This window comes from Etheostoma spectabile, unplaced genomic scaffold (genome assembly GCF_008692095.1).
Source record: "Etheostoma spectabile isolate EspeVRDwgs_2016 unplaced genomic scaffold, UIUC_Espe_1.0 scaffold00018647, whole genome shotgun sequence".
NCBI classification, from domain to species: Eukaryota; Metazoa; Chordata; class Actinopteri; order Perciformes; family Percidae; genus Etheostoma; species Etheostoma spectabile.
Genome location: NW_022604376.1, coordinates 69798 through 93365, shown reverse-complemented (window position 1 = coordinate 93365; position 23568 = coordinate 69798). Strand labels below are relative to the sequence as shown.

Here is a 23568-nt window from a genome sequence, read left to right as displayed (position 1 = left end):
TTGGAATAGCGCCACCTATTTCTTGATGTGCCAAATATTTAGCTTGGGCGTTCCTCGTTAGTATAATGGACAGTATCTCCGCCTGTCACGCGGAAGATCGGGGTTCGATTCCCCGACGGGGAGATTTTTCTACCAGCTAACCGATGCAAGGCCTCGAGGAAGTCCCGGCGAACGCGTGGGACTACTCGGGAAAGTGGGCCTTGGCTCAAGCTGTGTTCAGCATGGAAGGAGAACTCCTGATCCTAAATGGGAATATTTTCAAGCGATTGAAAGAGCACAACTCCTGGACGTGAACAAAACGTCACAAGGTGCCGCAGGAGTTGGGAGAGTGTCAAGTCTAGCCACCTTGGAATTCCATTTACAGGTAAAAGCCAGTAAATTAGAATATTTTGAAAAACTTGATGTATTTCAGTAATTGCATTCAAAAGGTGTAACTTGTACATTATATTTATTCATTGCACACAGACTGATGCATTCAAATGTTTATTTCATTTAATTTTGATGATTTGAAGTGGCAACAAATGAAAATCCAAAATTCCGTGTGTCACAAAATTAGAATATTGTGTAAGGGTTAAATTTTGAAGACACCTGGTGCCACAAACTAATCAGCTGATTAACTCAAAACACCTGCAAAGGGCTTTAAATGGTCTCTCAGTCCAGTTCTGAAGCCTACACAAACATGGGGAAGACTTCAGATTTGACAGCTGTCCAAAAGGCGACCATCGACACATTGCACAAGGAGGGACAGACACAAAAGGTTATTGCTGAAGAGGCTGGCTGTTCTCAGAGCTCTGTGTCCAAACACATTAATAGAGAGGCAAAGGGAAGGAAAAACTGTGGTCAGAAAAAGTGTACAAGCGATAGGGATCACCGCGCCCTAGTCAAGATTGTGAAAAAAAAAACATTCAAAAATGTGGGGGAGATTCACAAGGAGTGGACAGCTGCTGGAGTCAGTGCTTCAAGATCCACCACCAAGAGACGCTTGAAAGACATGGGTTTCAACTGCCGCATACCTCGTGTCAAGCCACTGTTGACCAAGAAACAGCGCGAAAAGCGTCTCACCTGGGCCAAGGAAAAAAAGAGCTGGACTGCTGCTGAGTGGTCCAAAGTCATGTTTTCTGACAAAAGCAAATTTTGCATTTCCTTTGGAAATCGAGGTCCCAGAGTCTGGAGGAAGACGGGAGAGGCACAGGATCCACGTTGCCTGAAGTCTAGTGTAAAGTTTCCACCATCAGTGATGGTTTGGGGTGCCATGTCATCTGCTGGTGTCGGTCCACTCTGTTTCCTGAGATCCAGGGTCAACGCAGCCGTCTACCAGCAAGTTTTAGAGCACTTCATGCTTCCTGCTGCTGACCTGCTCTATGGAGATGGAGATTTCAGGTTCCAACAGGACTTGGCGCCTGCACACAGCGCAAAATCTACCTGTGCCTGGTTTACGGACCATGGTATTTCTGTTCTAAATTGGCCAGCCAACTCCCCTGACCTTAGCCCCATAGAAAATCTGTGGGGTATTGTGAAAAGGAAGATGCAGAATGCCAGACCCAAAAACGCAGAAGAGTTGAAGGCCACTATCAGAGCAACCTGGGCTCTCATAACACCTGAGCAGTGCCAGAAACTCATCGACTCCATGCCACGCCGCATTAATGCAGTAATTGAGGCAAAAGGAGCTCCAACCAAGTATTGAGTATTGTACATGCTCATATTTTTCATTTTTATACTTTTCAGTTGGCCAACGTTTCTAAAAACTCCCTTTTTTGTATTAGCCTTAAGTAATATTCTAATTTTGTGACACACAGAATTTTGGATTTTCATTTGTTGCCACTTCAAATCATCAAAATTAAATGAAATAAACATTTGAATGCATCAGTCTGTGTGCAATGAATAAATATAATGTACAAGTTACACCTTTTGAATGCAATTACTGAAATAAATCAAGTTTTTCAAAATATTCTAATTTACTGGCTTTTACCTGTATGCTCTTTGCAGACTATGTGGTTCATTTGGCTTTATCAGGCATTGATCTACAGCTTCCACTGGGGTGAATCATGAGGGGGAAAGCGTGCCTTGGCTCAGGCTGTGTTCAGCATGGGAGGAGAACTCCTGACCCTAAATGGGAATATCGTCAAGCGATGGAAAAGCATATCTACTGGACATGAACAGCACCTCACAAGGCGCAGCAGAAGGTGGGAGAGTGTCAAGTCTGGGCACCTTATAATTCCTCTTCTGCTCTTTCCAGATTATGTTGTTCTGTGGGCTTCATCAAACAGTGATCTACAGCACCCACTGGGGCAGATTGAAGTCCAGTGTCAAGCATTCGTAATCAAAGTCAGCCCCTCCAAATCTCAAAGCTCAGGATTTCTCCCATCGGGTTGGGAGTCAATTGCTGTCCCAAGTGAAGACGTTCTTGTATCTCAAAAGCTTATTTCAAACAGTGCAACTTGTTCCAACACAAAACCACAATACTACTGAAACTTTGGATGGTCGCCTCCGCCTCTCACACGGAAGACTGGGGTTTTATTTCCCGATGGGGAGATCTGTCTACCAGCTGCTAATTATTTCCCAAGGCTAAATCGACACTAGTATCATCTGCCAGAGTAGTTTGGATACGAGGCCCAACCATAGCAAAAGATATGACATTTTTAAGAATGTATTATAGTGGATATACTCCAAGAAAGACAAAGGTTTTACAAAAGGATTGAGAATGATCCTGCTATCAAAGATATGTTTTCAGTGACGATATGATCACCTACTTCAGGATCCAGGAACGTAGGCAGACGGCAGGAACCTAAGACGGATCCAAGAACTCCAACTATGAGGCTAGGAAGTTGAGGTTCAGGTAATTTAATTCAATTCAATTTTATTTATATAGCGCCAAATCACAACAACACTTATCTCATTGCGCTTTTCATAAAAGAGCAGGTCCAGACCATCTTCTGTGATGTTATTTACAGAAACCCGAAAATTCCCACCAAGAGCAAGCACTAGGCGAAAGAGGCAAGGAAAAACTGAGCCAGAACTACCTATAAGCTTCATCAAAGAGGAAAGTCTCAAGCCTACTCTTAAATGTGGAGATGGTGTCTGCCTCCTGAACCCAAACGGGAACCTGGTGAGGAGCTTGATAGCTGAACACTCTGGCTCCCATTCTACTTTTGGAGACTTTAGGAACCACAAGGAACCCTGCATTCTGGGAGCGTAGTGCTCTGGTGGGGTAATAAGGTACAATGAGCTCTTTAAGATAAGATGGTGCTTGAACATGAAGAGCTTTGTAGGTGAGAAGAAGGATTTTAAATTCTATTCTGGATTTTACAGGAAGCCAATGCAGAGAAGCCAAACCAGGAGAGATGTGATCTCTTTTCCTGGTTCCTATCAGAACACGTGCTGCAGCATTCTGGATCAGCTGAAGAATCTTTATGGACTCTTTAAGCAACCTGATAATAAAGAACTGGAGTAATCCAGCTTAGAAGTAACAAATGCGTGGACTAGTTTTTCTGCATCAATTTTCGACAGGATACTCCTGAATCTCTGAATGTGATGACTACTGCACTGGGGAAACTTCGGCAGGCCTGGCCACGATTTCACGTCAGGGAGATTTTTCCGTGAATGTCATGGAGAGTTTAACTTCGCAGAGTTTGATTGTGCGAAGTCAATACAAACAAAGAAATGTGTTTCCGCCCTGTTTCGAACAGGGGACCTTTCGCGTGTTAGGCGAACGTGATAACCACTACACTACGGAAACTGACGAAAAGCATTTATTTTGCATATTTGTGGGAAAATGCACCATTTTTATTTTACTGCAAATGTTCAAAAAGCTACAAAATAGAGATTTTAAACTAGATTCAGTCACAGATGCTTTGTCATGGATTTGAATGACAGCAAATATGTAGTAAACCTAAATATTTCTACATGCATTGACTGTGGCCTAAATGTTGGAATAGCGCCACCTATTTCTTGATGTGCCAAATATTAAGCTTGGGCATTCCTCGTTAGTATAATGACCAGTATCTCCACCTGTCACGCGGAAGATCGGGGTTCGATTCCCCGACGGGGAGATTTTTCTACCAGCTAACCGATGCAAGGCCTCGAGGAAGTCCCGGCGAACGCGTGGGACTACTCGGGAAAGTGGGCCTTGGCTCAAGCTGTGTTCAGCATGGAAGGAGAACTCCTGATCCTAAATGGGAATATTTTCAAGCGATTGAAAGAGCACAACTCCTGGACGTGAACAAAACGTCACAAGGTGCCGCAGGAGTTGGGAGAGTGTCAAGTCTAGCCACCTTGGAATTCCATTTATGCTCTTTGCAGACTATGTGGTTCATTTGGCTTTATCAGGCATTGATCTACAGCTTCCACTGGGGTGAATCATGAGGGGGAAAGCGTGCCTTGGCTCAGGCTGTGTTCAGCATGGGAGGAGAACTCCTGACCCTAAATGGGAATATCGTCAAGCGATGGAAAAAGCATATCTACTGGACATGAACAGCACCTCACAAGGCGCAGCAGAAGGTGGGAGAGTGTCAAGTCTGGGCACCTTATAATTCCTCTTCTGCTCTTTCCAGATTATGTTGTTCTGTGGGCTTCATCAAACAGTGATCTACAGCGCCCACTGGGGCAGATTGAAGTCCAGTGTCAAGCATTCGTAATCAAAGTCAGCCCCTCCAAATCTCAAAGCTCAGGATTTCTCCCATCGGGTTGGGAGTCAATTGCTGTCCCAAGTGAAGACGTTCTTGTATCTCAAAAGCTTATTTCAAACAGTGCAACTTGTTCCAACACAAAAACCACAATACTACTGAAACTTTGGATGGTCGCCTCCGCCTCTCACACGGAAGACTGGGGTTTTATTTCCCGATGGGGAGATCTGTCTACCAGCTGCTAATTATTTCCCAAGGCTAAATCGACACTAGTATCATCTGCCAGAGTAGTTTGGATACGAGGCCCAACCATAGCAAAAGATATGACATTTTTTAAGAATGTATTATAGTGGATATACTCCAAGAAAGACAAAGGTTTTACAAAAGGATTGAGAATGATCCTGCTATCAAAGATATGTTTTCAGTGACGATATGATCACCTACTTCAGGATCCAGGAACGTAGGCAGACGGCAGGAACCTAAGACGGATCCAAGAATGTAAAACATCAACTATGAGGCTAGGAAGTTGAGGTTCAGGTAATTTAATTCAATTCAATTTTATTTATATAGCGCCAAATCACAACAACACTTATCTCATTGCGCTTTTCATAAAAGAGCAGGTCCAGACCATCTTCTGTGATGTTATTTACAGAAACCGGAAAATTCCCACCAAGAGCAAGCACTAGGCAAAAGAGGCAAGGAAAAACTGAGCCAGAACTACCTTTAAGCTTCATCAAAGAGGAAAGTCTCAAGCCTACTCTTAAATGTGGAGATGGTGTCTGCCTCCTGAACCCAAACGGGAACCTGGTGAGGAGCTTGATAGCTGAACACTCTGGCTCCCATTCTACTTTTGGAGACTTTAGGAACCACAAGGAACCTGCATTCTGGGAGCGCAGTGCTCTGGTGGGGTAATAAGGTACAATGAGCTCTTTAAGATAAGATGGTGCTTGAACATGAAGAGCTTTGTAGGTGAGAAGAAGGATTTTAAATTCTATTCTGGATTTTACAGGAAGCCAATGCAGAGAAGCCAAACCAGGAGAGATGTGATCTCTTTTCCTGGTTCCTATCAGAACACGTGCTGCAGCATTCTGGATCAGCTGAAGAATCTTTATGGACTCTTTTAAGCAACCTGATAATAAAGAACTGGAGTAATCCAGCTTAGAAGTAACAAATGCGTGGACTAGTTTTTCTGCATCAATTTTCGACAGGATACTCCTGAATCTCTGAATGTGATGACTACTGCACTGGGGAAACTTCGGCAGGCCTGGCCACGATTTCACGTCAGGGAGATTTTTCCGTGAATGTCATGGAGAGTTTAACTTCGCAGAGTTTGATTGTGCGAAGTCAATACAAACAAAGAAATGTGTTTCCGCCCTGTTTCGAACAGGGGACCTTTCGCGTGTTAGGCGAACGTGATAACCACTACACTACGGAAACTGACGAAAAGCATTTATTTTGCATATTTGTGGGAAAATGCACCATTTTTATTTTACTGCAAATGTTCAAAAAGCTACAAAATAGAGATTTTAAACTAGATTCAGTCACAGATGCTTTGTCATGGATTTGAATGATAGCAAATATGTAGTAAACCTAAATATTTCTACATGCATGACTGTGGCCTAAATGTTGGAATAGCGCCACCTATTTCTTGATGTGCCAAATATTAAGCTTGGGCATTCCTCGTTAGTATAATGACAGTATCTCCACCTGTCACGCGGAAGATCGGGGTTCGATTCCCCGACGGGGAGATTTTTCTACCAGCTAACCGATGCAAGGCCTCGAGGAAGTCCCGGCGAACGCGTGGGACTACTCGGGAAAGTGGGCCTTGGCTCAAGCTGTGTTCAGCATGGAAGGAGAACTCCTGATCCTAAATGGGAATATTTTCAAGCGATTGAAAGAGCACAACTCCTGGACGTGAACAAACGTCACAAGGTGCCGCAGGAGTTGGGAGAGTGTCAAGTCTAGCCACCTTGGAATTCCATTTATGCTCTTTGCAGACTATGTGGTTCATTTGGCTTTATCAGGCATTGATCTACAGCTTCCACTGGGGTGAATCATGAGGGGGAAAGCGTGCCTTGGCTCAGGCTGTGTTCAGCATGGGAGGAGAACTCCTCACCCTAAATGGGAATATCGTCAAGCGATGGAAAAAGCATATCTACTGGACATGAACAGCACCTCACAAGGCGCAGCAGAAGGTGGGAGAGTGTCAAGTCTGGGCACCTTATAATTGCTCTTCTGCTCTTTCCAGATTATGTTGTTCTGTGGGCTTCATCAAACAGTGATCTACAGCGCCCACTGGGGCAGATTGAAGTCCAGTGTCAAGCATTCGTAATCAAAGTCAGCCCCTCCAAATCTCAAAGCTCAGGATTTCTCCCATCGGGTTGGGAGTCAATTGATGTCCCAAGTGAAGACGTTCTTGTATCTCAAAAGCTTATTTCAAACAGTGCAACTTGTTCCAACACAAAAACCACAATACTACTGAAACTTTGGATGGTCGCCTCCGCCTCTCACACGGAAGACTGGGGTTTTATTTCCCGATGGGGAGATCTGTCTACCAGCTGCTAATTATTTCCCAAGGCTAAATCGACACTAGTATCATCTGCCAGAGTAGTTTGGATACGAGGCCCAACCATAGCAAAAGATATGACATTTTTTAAGAATGTATTATAGTGGATATACTCCAAGAAAGACAAAGGTTTTACAAAAGGATTGAGAATGATCCTGCTATCAAAGATATGTTTTCAGTGACGATATGATCACCTACTTCAGGATCCAGGAACGTAGGCAGACGGCAGGAACCTAAGACGGATCCAAGAATGTAAAACATCAACTATGAGGCTAGGAAGTTGAGGTTCAGGTAATTTAATTCAATTCAATTTTATTTATACAGCGCCAAATCACAACAACACTTATCTCATTGCGCTTTTCATAAAAGAGCAGGTCCAGACCATCTTCTGTGATGTTATTTACAGAAACCGGAAAATTCCCACCAAGAGCAAGCACTAGGCAAAAGAGGCAAGGAAAAACTGAGCCAGAACTACCTTTAAGCTTCATCAAAGAGGAAAGTCTCAAGCCTACTCTTAAATGTGGAGATGGTGTCTGCCTCCTGAACCCAAACGGGAACCTGGTGAGGAGCTTGATAGCTGAACACTCTGGCTCCCATTCTACTTTTGGAGACTTTAGGAACCACAAGGAACCCTGCATTCTGGGAGCGCAGTGCTCTGGTGGGGTAATAAGGTACAATGAGCTCTTTAAGATAAGATGGTGCTTGAACATGAAGAGCTTTGTAGGTGAGAAGAAGGATTTTAAATTCTATTCTGGATTTACAGGAAGCCAATGCAGAGAAGCCAAACCAGGAGAGATGTGATCTCTTTTCTGGTTCCTATCAGAACACGTGCTGCAGCATTCTGGATCAGCTGAAGAATCTTTATGGACTCTTTTAAGCAACCTGATAATAAAGAACTGGAGTAATCCAGCTTAGAAGTAACAAATGCGTGGACTAGTTTTTCTGCATCAATTTTCGACAGGATACTCCTGAATCTCTGAATGTGATGACTACTGCACTGGGGAAACTTCGGCAGGCCTGGCCATGATTTCACGTCAGGGAGATTTTCCGTGAATGTCATGGAGGGTTTAACTTCGCAGAGTTTGATTGTGCGAAGTCAATACAAACAAAGTAATGTGTTTCCGCCCTGTTTCGAACAGGGGACCTTTCGCGTGTTAGGTGAACGTGATAACCACTACACTACGGAAACTGACGAAAAGCATTTATTTTGCATATTTGTGGGAAAATGCACCATTTTTATTTTACTGCAAATGTTCAAAAAGCTACAAAATAGAGATTTTAAACTAGATTCAGTCACAGATGCTTTGTCATGGATTTGAATGACAGCAAATATGTAGTAAACCTAAATATTTCTACATGCATTGACTGTGGCCTAAATGTTGGAATAGCGCCACCTTTTCTTGATGTGCCATATTTTAGGCTTGGGCATTCCTCGTTAGTATAATGGACAGTATCTCCGCCTGTCACGCGGAAGATCGGGGTTCGATTCCCTGACGGGGAGACTTTTCTACCAGCTAACCAATGCTACAAGGCCTTGAGGAAAGTGGGCCTTGGCTCAAGCTGTGTTCAGCATGGGAGGAGAACTCCTGATCCTAAACAGGAATATTTTCAAGCGATGGAAAGAGCACAACTCCTGGACATGAATGAAACGTCACAAGGCGCCGCTGGAGTTTGGAGAGTTTATGTGGTTCATTTGGCTTTATCAGGCATTGATCTACAGCTTCCACTGGGGTGAATCATGAGGGGGAAAGCGTGCCTTGGCTCAGGCTGTGTTCAGCATGGGAGGAGAACTCCTGACCCTAAATGGGAATATCGTCAAGCGATGGAAAAAGCATATCTACTGGACATGAACAGCACCTCACAAGGCGCAGCAGAAGGTGGGAGAGTGTCAAGTCTGGGCACCTTATAATTCCTCTTCTGCTCTTTCCAGATTATGTTGTTCTGTTGGCTTGATCAAACAGTGACCTACAGCGCCCACTGGGGCAGATTGAAGTCCAGTGTCAAGCATTCGGAATCAAAGTCAGCCCCTCCAAATCTCAAAGCTCAGGATTTCTCCCATTGCGTTGGAAGTCAATTGCTGCCCCAAGTGAAGACGTTCTTGCATCTCAAAAGCTTATTTCAAACAGTGCAACTTGTTCCAACACAAAAACCACATTACTCCTGAAACTTTGGATGGTCGCCTCCGCCTCTCACACGGAAGACTGGGGTTTTATTTCCCGATGTGGAGATCTGTCTACCAGCTGCTAATTATTTCCCAAGGCTACATCGACACTACTACATCTGCCAGAGTAGTTTGGATACGAGGCCTAACCATAGCAAAAGATATGCAATTTTTAAGAATGTATTATAGTGGATATACTCCAAGAAAGACAAAGGTTTTACAAAAGGATTGAGAATGATCCTGCTATCAAAGAAATGTGAGAGTCTCTTATAATGGACAGTATCTCCGCCTGTCACGCGGAGGCCTGTCGCATATAGGTGGCATTTGCTGACAGCATATTAATCTTTACGGTCATTGATATGCATGTCACTTGATGTAATACAATCAATACATAAGGCCCCACCTAAGTTTTGTGATACGTGGCGTGCAATTGTATGTCAATGATCAAGCTTGTTGCTGTGACCAAGAAACCACCAGCAAAATGACTGATACATCATCAGTTCCGAAATTTTCTTGGATGCCAAATATTTTTAATTCAAAGTCAGAATCCAATTGACATGTAAGAAAATTACAATACACGTCCATCTTCCCTAATTTCTAAGTAACAGGAAAATAGCCTGATAAGCATACATGTGCAGCTCAAATTTAAAAAGCCATAAAGCAAATGCTTGTGGCTTAAAGATCAAGCTTCCACTCATAATACATCAGCCAGGTGCAGTCTCTGTGGCGCAATAGGTCAGCGCAGTCAGCTGTTAACTGAAAGGATGGTGGTTCAAGTCCACACAGGGACGTTTTTTTTCTTAAATAACCTGGAGTGAGCCAACTCTGGGTTTATCCTTCTGCAGAAGACCATAGAGCAGCACAAAGATAACCCAAGTGGCCTTATGTCTATCAGAAGGTACAGTTCTGCAAACCATGTACACATTAATTTTTACGGTCATTGGTATGCAGGTTACTTGATGTAATACAAGCAAATATATAAGTCCCCACCCAACAGCTTTGTGATACGTGGCGGGCAACTGTATGTCAATGATCAAGCTTGTTCCTGTGACCAAGAAACCCAAAAACAAAATAACTGATACATCATCAGTTGTGGAATTTTCTTGGATGCCAGATATTTGAATTCAAAGTCAGAATCCAATTAACATGTAAGAAAAATACAATGCACGTCCAGCTTCTACATTTCCGCATGAGTCAGCTTCCCCAATTTCTGAGTAACAAAAAAATAGCCTGATAAGCATACATGTGCAGCTCAACCCCAAAAAGCCAATTGTGCAAATGCTTGTGGCTTAAAGATCAAGCTCCCGCTAATATTGAACTCGCAAATCAATTGATGAGATTTTGGAGGTCAAAGGTTCAATGTCAAGGTGACTGTGTCCTCATGTCTGTCCATCCGATTCTTGTGAATGCAATATCTCTGGACGCCTAGAGGGAAGCACTTTAAATTTGGCATACATAACCACTAGGAGTCGCGGATGAACTGATTTCGATTTTGGAGGTCAAAGGTCAAGGTTACTGTTTCATTACGTCTCCAGAACTGTATATGTATTTCTCCTGAACTGGTGATGGGGATGCTTCGGGGATGTAAAGCCCCAGTGGCCTAATGGATAAGGCACTGGCCTCCTAAGCCAGGGATTGTGGGTTCAAGTCCCATCTGGGGTGAATTTCAGCAGATTGGCACAATGGAAGTGTCATGAGGCCTCTGACCCAGAGGTTGATGGATTGAAACCATCCTCTGCTAACTCTGATTTACATAGTGTGATGAATCATGTTATACCTGCTGGAAAAGTTGTTGGCAAGTCACTTCTTGCATCTTAAAAAATTGACATCCACTACCCTGTCAGGATCCTGTAGCAATACTGACTTTCCAGTGATGTGGTTGGGCTGTTTTGATCATATCCATCGGTTGCATGAATGGGACATCAATACTCCGGTTCTATCACCTGGTTGCTGTCTTGTCTTTGTCGTTCAACGACTATTTGGGCTCACACCTTAACACACCCGAAGCATCTCAGCCTAAAATCACGCTGCACCTCAAAGAACTCTCAAGCACTCCCAGCTGTGCTTTTGCAGAAGAGCGCCTTGTTTTCTTTTAGCTTGGGAAAAGACTTTAGCTTATGACAAGGTAAACAGATTGCACCATTGTGCTACTCATTAGTGTGTCCACTTCCGTTATGTATTGAAGCACATCCTTAGAGCTAATGGCCCTTATTTATTAACCTAACGTACGACAGGCTTCACGTGAGATTCATGAAACGTTCCTCTCACACCAATCAGAGCGTAAGAATGATCGTACATTGATAAATGCAGCGGCTGGAAACGATTGTAATTTAAATATTTTCTGATCATATGCCTGTGACATTTGAGACTGTTTTTGCCCGTGCTGTGATCAAAACTCCGGTGCCTGCACGAAGCTATCGGATTATTAACCCCTCCACTGCCACGCAATTCTCCATGGCTTTTGACCAGCTCTGTCCTCCTAATATGTCTGATGACCAGGAGCTCAGTACCTGGTTCCAGTCTTCCTGTAAAGCTGTCCTGGACTCGGTGGCGCCATTAAAGGTTAGGCAAACCAGAACCAAACCTGAACTGTGGCTTAATGCCGGGACTCGAGCTGTCAGACAGGAATGTCGCAGAGCTGAGCGTAAGTGGAAATCAGATAAATTGCAAGTGTCCTTTCAGATTTTTAAAGATTGCTGGCGAAACTACCAGAATGCTGTTAAAGAGGCAAGAAAAGAGTATTTCTCTAATATTTTTTCATCTCACGTCCAGAATCCACAAATGCTTTTTAGTACTATTGACTCTCTTTTTAACGTTCCACAAACTGTTGGTTTGGAATCCTCCATTGCACTCTGTAACAATTTTATGCAATTTTTTATTGATAAGGTCGCCTCTGCGAGGGCGCTCAACTGTTATTCTGGTTTAGATCCCTCTGTTTGTGCTGCTTGCCCTGTTGTTTTTAATCAATTTGAGCCTGTGACGCTATCACATTTGAAGGATGTGGTTACTCATATTAAGCCTTCTGGCTCTCCCTGTGATGTTCTTCCACCAAGGCTGTTTAAAGAAGTTTTTCCCACTATTTGGTACTGGGTACTTGCTATTGTAAATGGTAGCCTGTCATCCGGTGTGGTTCCTGCAGACTTTAAGCATGCTGTAGTGACACCCCTGATAAAGAAACCTGGTTTAGATCCTACTGTGTTGAATAATTTTAGGCCAATTTCCAAGCTCCCATTTGTATCTAAAATCTTGGAGAAAATTGTGTATCTACAACTAAAGTCTTTTCTTGATGAGCAGGGTTTATCAGAGGTTTTTCAATCTGGATTTAAAACCCTACACAGCACGGAGTCAGCACTGTTGAAGGTCTGCAATGACATCCTCTTGGCATGCGATTCCGGTAATAATGTAATCTTGGTCCTGTTGGACCTTACCGCTGCCTTTGATACTGTAGACCACAGCATTTTAATCTCAAGGTTACAGCACCAAGTAGGCCTCTGTGGCACTGTCCTGGAGTGGTTTAGATCCTACCTGTCTGACAGAACATTTCATGTTCAAATGGCTTGAGTTTGAATCCCATGCTGCTCCACTGTCATGTGGTGTTCCCCAGGGTTCAATTTTAGGTCCCTTGCTTTTTTCATTGTATCTGCTTCCTTTTGGGTCTATTCTTAGAAAACATGGTATTTCTTTCCATTGTTATGCAGACGACTGCCAGATTTATGTACCCTTAAAACGACATGACACCTGTTCTATTACACCTCTTTTAGCATGTCTGGAGGATGTTAAAGCATGGATGGCCTTAAACTTTTTAAATTTAATGAAAAGAAAACAGAGGTGATAATGTTTGGACCTGGTGGCTCATATGAGATCCCCCCTACTGAGCTGGGCCCTCTAGCCTCATATCTTAAACCAACAGTATTAAATCTTGGTTTTAGATTGGACAGTGATTTTAAACTGGACAGCCAAATCAACGCCACAGTCAAATTAAGTTTTTTTCATCTGAGGAAGTTGGTAAAGGTGAAACCTTTCCTTTCCAGGCAGCAGTTAGAAACCGTAATCCATGCCTTCATTTCTTTACGGCTGGATTACTGTAATTCCCTGTATTTTGGACTCAGTAAATCCCTACTCGCACGTCTGCAGCTAGTCCAGAACGCTGCTGCACGGGTTTTGACTGGAACCCGGAAGAGAGAACACATCACTCCCGTCCTGGCTTCACTTCACTGGCTGCCTGTGCATTTTAGAGTCCATTTTAAAATCCTCTTGATTACTTTTAAAGCTTTAAACGGTCTTGCCCCGTCTTATTTAATTCAGCTACTCAACCGCTACACTCCCTCCCGGTCACTCCGGTCGGCTGACCAGTTGCTCCTGGTCGTCCCCGGATCCAAGCGGAAGCTTAGAGGGGACAGGGCCTTTTCTGTTTGTGCTCCTAAGTTATGGAATGCCTTACCTTTGACCATTCGTCAGGCTTCCTCAATACCGATTTTTCAAACTCTTCTTAAAACTCATTTCTACACTTTGGCTTTCAACCCAAACTGAGACTTGATCTTATCTGTTTTCATATAGTGTTATTGGGTAGATCTTCACCCCCAGTTTATTATTTTTATGATATTGTGATTGTTATTTTTATCTGTGTTTGCTGCCTTCATGTACAGCACTTTGTTCAGCTACTGCTGATGTGAAAGCGCTTCATAAATAAAGTGATGATGATGATGATGATGATGATGATGATGATGAAATATCACGCCCCAATATATTCTCAGTTTTGAGGCCTCGCCTCTATTATTTATGACATGGCCAGACATAATCCGGCTAAGAAGCGGCACTTTTCAGAGGTGGGGATTTAAAGCCTGACATCCCAGGTGCTCTGGTGCAGCCAGATACCACCAGGCCCAGGGGAATATGCCGCCTAAGAAAAATGCAATCCTACCCGATGAGAAGAACAAACATTGTGAAAATAACGAAAATATGAATACATTAAACATATACGGGCATTGAACATATTGCTGCAGTCTCGGTCTTTGGATGGTATAGGTAGCGCCCCGTCATACATGTCATGATATCATGACGTTTAATTTACTATATAATAATTTTTGAGACAGGTCCTACTGAAGATCTGTTGGATCAGTCAGGATGGCCGAGCGGTCCAAGGCGCTGCGTTCAGGTTGCAGTCTCTACTGGAGGTGTGGGTTCAAATCCCACTTCTGACAACTAGTATTTTCATTTGGAACTAATGTCTAAGAGTTGATATTGGGAATAAAGAACTTAGCAGTTCTTTGTATTTAAGAGGACATGAATGTGCATGAGAAACGCAATTCCAAGTGCAGCGTTTTGTGAGCATCTTTATTGTCAACACATGTAAAGTTCCTTAGGGGCCCGTAGTGGATGAAATGGTAAAACATTTGGCCCTGGATGCATAGAATTCCTGCCATATTGAGCGACAAAGTTTGGGTGTCCTGAAAAAAGGGTCTTGAACTCTATCTCGCCGACCTCTTTTTTTTACTGTTTCTTGTTATGTCACGGCAAGAAGTATTATGCTTTTGAGTCGTTTGTCCATCGCTACATCAGAATCAGAAATAAAAAAAAAATCACACATATGCAGTCTCTGTGGCGCAATAGGTCAGCGCAGTCGGCTGTTAACCGAAAGGATGGTGGTTCAAGTCCACCCAGGGATGTTTGTTGCTTAAATAATCTGGAGTGAGCCAACTCTGGGATTTATCCTTCTGCAGAAGACCATAGAGCAGCCTGAAGATAACCCAAGTGGCCTTATGTCTATCAGAAGGTACAGTTCTGCAAACCATGTACATATTAATCTTTACGGTCATTGGTATGCAGGTCACTTGATGTAATACAAGCAAATACATAAGGCCCCACCAAACAGTTTAGTGATAGGTGGCGTGCAACTGTATGTCAATGATCAAGCTTGTTGCTGTGACCAAGAAACCACCAGCAAAAAGCCTGATACATCATCAGTCAGCTATTGCACCCCCACTGCTGCTGTATGTGGACTGTGGCTGCTGCATCAGTGAGCGGTCCAGCAAGCTGCAGACAAGGTTTGGGGAGTGGCCAGACCTCCACATACGGCTGGACATCTGGCACTTCATGCGAAGGCTGGCTGTCTGGTGTTCCACTGACGCTCATTCCCTCTACCCCACCTTCATGAGCTGTCTCTCTGCCTGCATGTTTAAGTTGGATGCAGGGGAACTCTCTCTGTCGCGGCGGCCAAACACAGAGCAGCTCAGGCAGGAGGGTGTGCCAACCATGACTGATCATGTGGTGGATGCAAAGATCAGTAAGAAGGAGCTGAGCCAGTACTGTCGCAGGAGGACACGCGGTGAGGAGGCCACCATCACCATCATTGAGCGGCTGCTGCAGGAGCTGGGAGGGGGAAACAAGAGGGACCTCATGGGGGTGCCACTGTTGGACCAGGTGCTTATGGAGCACATCTGGCGTGTGCAGCAACAACACGTCAAGTGCATCCAGGACCGGCCTGGTGTGCAGCTTTATATAGAGACGAGGACTATCAAGAAGGGGGGTGCGGTCCTGACCAAGTATCGCTGTGCCAGAGGGTCCACGTCTCTGGGATTCTTTCATTGCCACCTGAACAAGTTCGTTCTATCTAAGTAGTATGTGTTTCATGATTGTACTTTTGTTTTTGAATGGTAAATGAACATATTTTTAAAGAATAATTTTAGAACTGTGCTGGAATTTGTAATCAAAAACATGACCTTTCCCATTTTGACAAACTGTTTTGATGCCTTGTGGTATTTCAATGAAGTCTTTGGTCTTGGACAGTTACCTTGCAATCTAAAACTGTATATCCTATTGTCTCTGGAACAATAGTTGGCAGTTGGAGGAGTAATGGCTCTTTACAGTGAATATGCAAAAGAAGATGTTCACAAATTCAGCCCACATAAATGCTTGGCCCATATTCACACAGACATACACCTACTCACTTAATACTGATTACAATGTTCTAATAATCAACAATGACAGAGACAAATGATAAATTGTGATAACATTTTTTAATAAAGTACTGGTATTTGCCTTGCAAAAAGTGTTGTTCCAATAACATTAACAAGCATACCGTTAGTTAAGGTCCCTGTGCGTGTTACGATGTGGAGAATAGTTACATGCAGGTAGTGTGGCCGAGTGGTCTAAGGCGCTGGATTTAGGCTCCAGTCTCTCTGGAGGCGTGGGTTCAAATCCCACCACTGCCATTTGCAAATGTTACAATGGGATGACTTGGAGTTCAGATGAGATTATCTCCTTTGACATAGATCGGAGAAGTACCAAAAGTCAAAAGATTAAACTTGTTAACCTCTGTCCTCGCAATGCCCTGTTTTTAATGACGACCAAATCGTAAATGTTCAACGTGAAATACTCATTCATTGCCAAAATTGTCGGTAACTGTGACGGGGCGCATGTCAGCCGTCACGGTAGCGATACGCTACCTATACCAGCCACAGACTGAGACTGCAGGTATTTGTTATATGCCCGTATATGTTTAACGTGTTCATATGTTTCGTTAATTTTCACAATGTTTAAAATCATTAGTTAACCTAGCCATTCTCCATTTCCCCACAGTAATCCCATAGCTTTCTTGTGCGGACATTTTAACATCTAAAACTACGGTGATTTACATGCTGCTGCTACATGCATCAATCCGTCATTCTGTTTAAAACCATACCATACTTCACAAACATTACCTATTTACAATAACCACACAACACTCAGATCTCTGTTAAAGTCCAACAAATACTTTTTCAAACCACAGAGATGTGTCCCAAGGCAGGTGAGGCATTAACAGTGTAAAGATCAACGAGCCACTGACACACATGTTCAAATCTGATTCATTCAATAAATTGTCTTAAAAACCTCCAGCCAGTTTCATATTACACCAACATTTGCAGCATCCTGAGCCTTTTACAGGTTAGTACAAAAACTTAGCCTAGAGTAATTTTATTTTCCTCAAGTTATATTTAAACATTAAAAAAAACAAAGAAATTGCAACTTTTATTGCAAGACAAAAAAGCTTTACAAAAGCTCCCGCAAAAATCTGGCATTTTGGACTGCAATACTTGCAAAAAAAGACCAAAAAAATTCTGGAGGGACTGATGTCTCCATCTGCTGAAAAGCACAATTTATAACCATTTCCCCAGGTGTGTGTGCACACGCATGTTTATGCAGGAGAGCACAATGTGATCTTTTGCAGGTCTCTGGTACTGTGTGCATTTCCATGTGTTGGATAGCACAATGTTACCATTACAGGAGGTAGATTGCAGCTGCTGGTTGTACGATTGTGTGTTTGTGGGGGGCCGTGTATGTGTGAGGGTGTTTTAGTGGGTCTTTACATGTACTCATCTGCTGTAAAGCACAATAGTGCTCCATTGGACCACCAGGTCAAAATGGACCTAGGAAAACCGAACACTATGTATTTAAAACCCTAAAATTCAATGAAATCAGTAATTTTACTAGCAAAGACCATTGATAACCACCCATGTTACTTTTGGTTAATAGAAACTCATTTCTGATAACGAAACTTAAGTCAAATTTTACCCCAAGACAAAAAGGAAAAAACGAGTTTTAAACTAAAATAGACTCAAGCCTACTAGTGGGTACTTGCCATGCTGACTGTTGTAGTTAATCTAAACTGCAACAGTGTTGACCACGAAGTGATCACTTTTTCGTGCAATATTTTTGTTTGGAGGCATGCATAAAGTAATGGCAAAAAGAAACCGTTGTGCTTCCTGGCAGATGAAATCATTCATTGCTTAGAATTGATCAGAGAAGTATGGTGAAATCAGTTCAGTTTAATATCACCACAGATATAAGTAGGTACATGCCGAAACATGTCAAAGGCGCATCAGGTTGACAAGGTAACAGGCGTCTGGTTGGCGGCCTGGTCGCCCAGCGTCATGTTGGCGGCCTGGTCGCCCAGCGTCTGGTTGGCGGCCTGGTCGCCCAGCGTCAGGTTGGCGGCCTGGTCGCCCAGCGTCTGGTTGGCGGCCTGGTCGCCCAGCGTCTGGTTGGCGGCCTGGTCGCCCAGCGTCAGGTTGGCGGCCTGGTCGCCCAGCGTCTGGTTGGCGGCCTGGTCGCCCAGCGTCTGGTTGGCGGCCTGGTCGCCCAGCGTCTGGTTGGCGGCCTGGTTGCCCAGCGTCAGGTTGGCGGCCTGGTCGCCCAGCGTCTGGTTGGCGGCCTGGTCGCCCAGCGTCTGGTTGGCAGCCAGAACTTATACAAAAAGAAAACTTTAACTAAAATATGTGTGTCTGTGTTTGTGGTTCCTGTGCATGTGGGATTTAAATGCAGCAAAATGTTTAAAGAAAGTGGAACATTGCTCATTTCCATGTGCAAACCTATAGTTTGCCATGTGCTGATGTTTTTTCACATGTCTACAGAATATTCATTATTCTGGAGCACACAGGTTGCAAAACGTACACCTTTACATGCTTTTTGTTGTATGATGATAGATTGTTGAAAGGGATCATGTGCTCCTGTGGGTCATGGGGTCAGACCTTCTTCCAACTTTCTTCTTCCTCCCGTCTCTCTCAGTAGTTCTAGTCACTGGTTGTTGCTCTACATTTGTAATGATGAAAATGTATATTTAACAGTGCATGCATGGGGTTATAAACACAATTACAACAAGATAAAAAAAATGCATGCATTAGTATGCAGGTAACCAGTATAATGTAGGTAACTCTTATATTGTTAGAATAACACAGAATGTTATGTGATGTATTAAAAGTTAATCACTATGCCATTATAAAGAGTCCTTAAATAACTTGTTAAAACAATCTGTCAAATTTAAAAAAAAAAGGTTTAAGAGGATAGGAAAATACATTTTTAAATTTTACTTTTCCTTTCCCCCATAAACCATGGTAGCTATAGACTCAACTCCTAAAACCATATTCTTTGAGTTACACACTCTTTAGCTTAGGTCTCATACACTAAAAAGGATGAACAATATGAAATATCACATTACAGAAAGCAGTAATACTACTAAAAGTAAGGCACTGGGGAAAATCTTTGCTGGACATCACAATGGTTTTAAGTGGCCAAACCCTGAAGACAAGGCAAAAAACTGCTCTCCATAAATGCTGGAGACACTGAATTTTCCACCAAATCTAGAGCTTAATGTGGTTAACATTGAATTAAATTTACCACACGTCTTTTTTTAGCTAAAAAAACAACAAAGATACATTTTTCCCTTTCCATCCACCACATTAACGTTACTTAAAGACACTTTTCCTGTCACCCGACATATAAAATGGGTATTTAAAAAAAAAACATAGCCTAAATGTTAACTAGCTAGATTGGCAAAATGTAAAGGTAACAGTTTAATGTTAACTTTACCTCCACTAATATAACCGCGTAGCCTATGCTAGGCCTATAATATAGCTGTAATAAGTTTTAATTAATCATTCTAAAACACTGACAAACCAACAAACAGAATCGGGAACATAACGTTAGCATCAACCGGAGGTAATGTTAGCCAAAATACGGCAACAGCTAGCTCAAAAGCTAGCAGCAACCGACCTTAAACTTCCAGAATATGGGTTACATTGTATTTCAGACAATGGTCTGACAGTAAAGTAAAAAAGATGTCCAAAACAGCGCATGTAAAACGAGTTGTGTTAGCTTTACCGAACGTCGTAAAATAGCTAGCTTATCCTCACCACGGGGAAAATGTTAGGTTGGAGCGAGACTAAGTTTTCCTTTGGGGGGGAGCTAGTTAACAGCTTGCTCTAGCCCAGCTATGACACAGGTCGGTAAACTAACGTCGCCGCTTGCGAAGGCTTATCAGCAGAGATTTTAATGTCACAAAATTAGCAAAGATTGATCTTACCTTAACGCTGCTCCAGCTCTCTCTGAGTAGTGTGTGTGACCGGACTCTGCTGCGCACGGACCAAACCGGTCCTCCTTTGATGTCTCAAGCTGCTACTTCTTTCAACACCTTTGAAGTATCTACCCGCTATTCTTTTGAAGTCGTGAGGTCAGAGGTCAAATATGGCGGTCAAGCATTTATATCCGTAATCCCTTTCTTGTTTGTCTCTACAACTCTCAATAAGTTATTTACACTGCTGAAAAGCATGTCACATTTTTAAATTACCTTCACTGCCAAAAGCATAATAAATCAAATGTAAAATATCTCTATAAAATTAAATAATTTAACTTTATAGAGATATTTAATTTCCATGCTTCTATAACATAAACTAACAATTTTATTTAAGTCTGTCTTATTCAACTACAGTAGCATTACTGCTGTTGCTTTACAGCAGACTACCGCAAAGTCAAAAAAATACAGTAAATCACTGTAAATTAAATGTTACCACGCACAATGCAATGCATAATACAGTAATAAACCGGAACAGAAAATAATGGTATTTTACTGGGCATTTTATGGTAAGTAACTGTAGAAATGCAGTAAAGTTGAACAGTGTACCGCAAATTCAAAATGTACAGTAAATCACTGTAAATTAAATGTTAATACCCATAATGCAATGTTTATTACAGTAATGAACCAGAAAATAAAGTTATGGTATTTTACTGGACATTTTGTGGTAACTGTAGAAGTTACAGCAAAGTCCAACAGTGTAGGATACGTACGTAACTACAGCTCTTATCTAATACCGGACAAATGTCAGAGATCATACAGATCTTTCTGCAGACCTTCTGGCAGCTATATTCCAATTTCCGTACCGGGAGTTGAACCCAGGCAACCTTGATGAAAACAAGGAATCCTAACCGCTGGACCATATGGGAATGACTACTTATTAATAACAGGCATTTCATGAATCAATCCATAGTCTGGCAAAAAAAATTATATATGAAAAGCCGTCTTGGTTCATCTTTCCACTGTTCCTACAATCACCACTCTGGTCTGGTTGGAAACTAAAGGATCTAAACTAAAAGGATGTTCCTCTTTAACTAACAGGTCTATCTCTGTAGGGATCCATCCCATAATGTTGTCACACACTTAGAATAATGATCTGAGTCTGTCAGCAGCAACAACACAACCTTTAGTGGCCGCTGACTTTACCTTTAAATTAGGAGTTTAAACAGAGACACAAGGAAGAATAAATCCATCAAATCAAGTCTCCAATAATCAGCATGTGGCCTTGTTTTATTTCAGGTAGTCAGCATGGAGCTGTTCCACATTCCCAGACATTTAAAACAAGTCAATCATTGGCGTTATTCTACGAGTCAGATGAATAAATCAGCTGTTTGCTATTTGAGCTGCTCTGTTTCCTGCTGCTCCGTCATTCTTTAGTGTCCTCTGGAAACAGGTTGCTGTCCTTTATGTTTCTTTTGGATGACATCATCAGTGTCTTTGCTTTAGTCTGAAGAAACTCCAACAGATTTAAAACCACATGCAGTCACAGAAAATACAAACAGGGAATAGAAAATATCAGACAAAGAATATGAAATGAAAAGTCCCCAAAGTAGGAAAATATAATGTTAATCTACCAAACAACAAGAACTGGAGAGCATCCAATTAAACATGGCCGACTTCCAGTATGTCGGTAATGAAGAGAGGAATGTTTGGATATATTACAGATGAATTTTATTTTATTTAATCTTTATTTAACCAAGAACAATCCCATTGAGCAACAGTAACTCTTCTTCCAGGGAAATAAGTTTCATAATACATAAAAGACAAGAAAGTGGTTCCATACTACAACACATTACACATAACTTAAGCAGACATACAACTTAAAAACAGGCTCCACTGAGATTCGAACTCAGATTGCTGGAGTCAGAGTCCAGAGTGCTAACCATTACACCATGGAACATTAGAAATTTTGCAAGGGTTTGCTAAACAGTTTCTTTCATATTATCCACATGTGTGATATTAAAGGCACACAACAATCACAACAAAGATGAAAAAGAAACAATTACAGGCCAGCTTAAGTCATTTAGTTAGCTAAGCGTTCAAAGGATGTGGGAAAAAGCAAGTCAAGAACAGGTTTTAAAGGACTTGCCACAGACAGTGAATACAGCAGTAGATATGTGTACAAACACATGGTAACTTTACATGTGTTGAAAATAAACATGCTCACAAAACACTGCACTTGTAACTGCGTTTCTTGGGCACATTCATGTCCTCTTACATACAAAGAACTGATAAATTCTTTAAGGCAAGGCAAGGCAGCTTTATTTGTAGAGCACATTTCAGCAACAGGGTAATTCAAAGTGCTTTACACAAAATAAGTTAAACAGATAAAACACAAGTACAAACAGTTAAAAATCATAAGCATTAAAAACTGATAAAACACATGAATAGACAGTTAAAAACAAAATAGAAACATTAGGACACATAAAACACAAGAATAAAAGTTGCAGTGCAGCATAAGAAATTTAAAGAAATGAGCATTAATTTAAAGAAAGGCAGCATCAAAAAGGAAGGTCTTCAACCTTGATTTAAAAGAACTGAGAGTAGCAGCGGATCTACAGGTTTCTGGGAGTTTATTCCAGATATGAGGAGCATAGAAACTGAAAGCTGCTTCACCCTGTTTAGTTCTGACTCTGGGGACAGAAAGTAGACCTGTCCCAGATGACCTGAGAGGTCTGGGGGGGTCATAGTGTAGTAGCAGATCAGAAATGTATTTTGGACCTAAACCGTTAAGGGATTTATAAACTAGCAAGAGTACTTTAAAATCAATTCTTTGAGACACAGGAAGCCAGTGTAAAGACTTCAGAACTGGAGTGATGTGATCCAGTCTGTTGGTCTTAGTGAGGACTCGAGCAGCAGCGTTCTGAATCAGCTGCAACTGTCCGATTGATTTTTTAGGGAGACCTGTAAAGACCCCGTTACAATAGTCAAGTCTACTGAAGATGAAAGCATGGACCAGTTTTTCCAAATCCTGTTTACACATAAGTCCTTTAACCCTTGATATATTCTTAAGGTGATAGTAGGCTGACTTTGTAATTGTCTTAATGTGGCTGTTAAAGTTCAGGTCTGAGTCCATGACTACACCAAGATTTCTGGCTTTGTCTGTTGTTTTTAACATTGTTGTTTGAAGCTGAGCGCAGACTTTTAATTGTTCCTCTTTTTTTCCAAAAACAACTACCTCAGTTTTTCCTTCATTTAATTTCAGAAAGTTCTGGCACATCCAGTCGTTAATTTGTTTGATGGACTTAGTCAGTTTTTGTATTTGACTATAGTCCCCTGGCGATAAGGTTATGTAAATTTGTGTGTCGTCCGCATAACTATGGTAACTTATTTT

The 23568-nt window shown here is 42.1% G+C and overlaps 7 non-coding genes across 7 annotated transcripts; 4 read left to right on the top strand and 3 right to left on the bottom strand.

Moving 5' to 3' along the window:
* The first annotated feature begins 51 nt into the window (after nucleotides 1–51).
* On the top strand, nucleotides 52–123 carry trnad-guc (transfer RNA aspartic acid (anticodon GUC)). The gene has a single exon. It is a non-coding gene; the product is annotated as a tRNA-Asp (tRNA).
* A 3540-nt stretch (nucleotides 124–3663) lies between these two features.
* Nucleotides 3664–3736, bottom strand: trnav-aac (transfer RNA valine (anticodon AAC)). The gene has a single exon. It is a non-coding gene; the product is annotated as a tRNA-Val (tRNA).
* Nucleotides 3737–5986: 2250 nt separating this feature from the next.
* Nucleotides 5987–6059, bottom strand: trnav-aac (transfer RNA valine (anticodon AAC)). The gene has a single exon. It is a non-coding gene; the product is annotated as a tRNA-Val (tRNA).
* Nucleotides 6060–8304: 2245 nt separating this feature from the next.
* trnav-aac (transfer RNA valine (anticodon AAC)) lies at nucleotides 8305–8377 on the bottom strand. The gene has a single exon. It is a non-coding gene; the product is annotated as a tRNA-Val (tRNA).
* A 240-nt stretch (nucleotides 8378–8617) lies between these two features.
* On the top strand, nucleotides 8618–8689 carry trnad-guc (transfer RNA aspartic acid (anticodon GUC)). The gene has a single exon. It is a non-coding gene; the product is annotated as a tRNA-Asp (tRNA).
* Nucleotides 8690–10938: 2249 nt separating this feature from the next.
* trnar-ccu (transfer RNA arginine (anticodon CCU)) lies at nucleotides 10939–11011 on the top strand. Its single transcript has one exon. It is a non-coding gene; the product is annotated as a tRNA-Arg (tRNA).
* Nucleotides 11012–16478: 5467 nt separating this feature from the next.
* Nucleotides 16479–16560, top strand: trnal-uag (transfer RNA leucine (anticodon UAG)). The gene has a single exon. It is a non-coding gene; the product is annotated as a tRNA-Leu (tRNA).
* Nucleotides 16561–23568: the final 7008 nt, after the last annotated feature.